This window comes from Bidens hawaiensis, unplaced genomic scaffold, assembly GCF_021521415.1.
Source record: "Bidens hawaiensis isolate Kalapana, Puna unplaced genomic scaffold, B.hawaiensis_p1.1 tig00003290_1, whole genome shotgun sequence".
NCBI classification, from domain to species: Eukaryota; Viridiplantae; Streptophyta; class Magnoliopsida; order Asterales; family Asteraceae; genus Bidens; species Bidens hawaiensis.
Window position 1 is genome coordinate 337,705 of NW_027491182.1, and position 2,647 is coordinate 340,351.

A 2,647-nucleotide genomic window follows, 5' to 3' on the forward strand; every position below is an offset into this window, starting at 1 on the left:
TTTCAGCATGCTAGTTAAAAAAAGACCGAATGTGTTGCAAATCCTAAACAAACAAACATATAAACCCACCCGGTAAATCCCACTATCTCAGGAGATAGAGTGGGTGCTTCTAAGTTCTAACGTGTTACAAGCCTACAGGTTTGCAAATACTAAGAACCGAACGTATTATTTGTTAAAACAAATGACCATAACACACAAATCATATGTGAAATTTACTCTTTTTATAATGTCCATGTTTTGTTTAGGCGCCACCTATTTTTCTTTCGTTTTGTTGAAAATTTTATTTCATGACACGCCTGAAAGCATCCATGAATATGAAGTATATGCAAGTCCACAATTAACCACGTCAACACAAAAAATGATACAAAGAAAACAACAGTATTAAGATTTATGATAATTTAAAGAGTGCTTCCAACAGTTCAACGGCCAACGAATAACATAATACAAAAAAACAGGCCCCCAGTAACCGGATTTTAGAAAAACCGACACCATATAAAACAACAGCTGCACACATGAAGCTTTTATTCAAAAAGTAAACACAATTCATCTAACCAAATTAAATTCTCCAGCAGGCACAGATAAATAGCAGATAATAAAAACTAACCTCCATTTCAGAAGATGATGTCTTCGTCTTTCTGACCAGCGGACAGCAGGTTATGTGCAGCATTCACGGAGATTCCTCTTTGTAAAGACATATTCTCAGCAGCTTGGTCTTCCACAAACTGTTTAGAAGCTTTCATCTGCTTTTCAATCTCTCTTTTCTTAAACGCCTGAATCTTTTTCAACCTAAAGAAATCTTCCCTCTCCAGTTCATCAAGCTCTCCTTTAATATAACTTATGGTGTTTTCCAGCCTTGGTTTGACCACACTTTCTAGAGCGTTGACACGACGGTTAGTAGTCTTGATTGCTTCATCGAGAGTCAAGAATGATGTTTGAAGTGATGCAAGCTCCACAAGAACCTCAATTGCTTTCACATAAGCGGTTTTACACCCTTGGACTTGTTGACCGCCTCTTGCTAACCCGGTCAACTCGTTTTTTGTCTCGGCTTCGGTAAAGTACTCGAATTTTGGGAGTTTAACACCTGCGACGTTTTCAGTGCGGGACCTGACTTTCAAACATGCGGTTTTGACGTTTTCTATGACGGTGTATTTAATGTTGTCGCCTGCTACGTATTTTGCTTCGGTTAAAGCGAATGAGGACGTTTTCATGATGTTTCCCATTGATTCTTTTGTGGCGACAATTTTTTTTAAAATGGCTCGGAATTGAACGGTTAAAGCATCACTTTTTTTCTTTAGAAGAGCGTGGCCTCGGGTTGCGCCAACAAGACGAGCCTTGATGACTCCAAGAACGGTGACGGTGGGGACCACATTCAAACGCTGGCCCTGGCCAGACATCTTGTTGAATATATGTAAATCTGTGAATATAAGCAACCGAAAAGCACAAGTTAAGAAAATAATACAGCTTCCAACAGCTACTTTATAATGTAAAGCTATGATTCTTGTGTTATAGCCTGCAAACCTAGCCAGCAAGCCTGTGTAAGTGCTGTTTTTTACTCTCAAACTAAACTTAAAATTTGGAAAATATGAAGCTAATCTCAAATGTGTTTTAACCTTTGAAAGTGAAAAAGAAAATGCGCCAATAATGTTTTTATAACAATTAACAACAATATTAACTAGTTTACTGAGTCAAAAGAATTATTATTATATCTGAACTGACAGAAAAAAAGGGTAGAACTTTAGTGAGAGTTTCTGGATTTCAAATAGAAAAATAAGTGAAAGCACAAAATAAGAAGAATGTGTATGTTTAATACAAACAATTATTTGACTAGTAATAGTATTTGGATGTGTAATTGTTGTTTGAAGTTGTTATAATCAGATAATCGATTCTTTGGGTGCTTGGCAAATTATGACTATAAAAACTTTTAGGAAATGATATTCTTGTGAAAAAGGAGAATATTTGTTGTGAAATAACTAAATAAGAGTAAAAGTCTCTAATTCAGTAAAAACATAAAAGAAGCAGTACTTAGGTAACTCTATTTTACCATTGGGAATGTGGGATACTATATCTAGAGGCCACCCATGCATTCAACATTTTTCAAGGCCACCCATGCATTCAACATTTTTCAAGGCCACCTATGTATAGAAACAATTTTACAGATCACATACTGCCCAAGTATGCATTTTTTTTTTGTTTATGCCAATGTATGCTGGAAACTTATAAAATGACAAAATGCCCTTAACTTTAAAAAATTAAAATAAAACAAGTAATAACTAAAATGCGAAATATACCCTTCTATACCGTTTCTAGGATAAGATATGCATTGCAACGAAGGGTCAAGGGTATAGTTAGCATTTTATATTTAAATTATCATATGTATTATTTTAATTTGTTAACATTAAGAGCAATAATGAGATTTTACAACTTTCCAGCATAAAATTGACCAAAGTTGGCATAAACGAAAATGAATACATACTCGTGTGGCTTATAAAATTGTCCTATAAATGAGTCGCAAAACTGAAAAATGTTGATACTCGTTATGGCTACTCGGCTAGTATGAATTTGATTATCCAAAATAACTAATTAGGAATCACAAATCGAAACACCCCCTTAATAAAAAAGATCTATCACATATTTTTCATGTAGACAT

General features: G+C 34.8%; 1 pseudogene; it reads right to left on the reverse strand.

Annotated features, from left to right (window-relative positions):
- Window positions 1-362: 362 nt before the first annotated feature.
- On the reverse strand, window positions 363-1,438 carry LOC143623110 (V-type proton ATPase subunit D pseudogene; annotated as a pseudogene).
- Window positions 1,439-2,647: the final 1,209 nt, after the last annotated feature.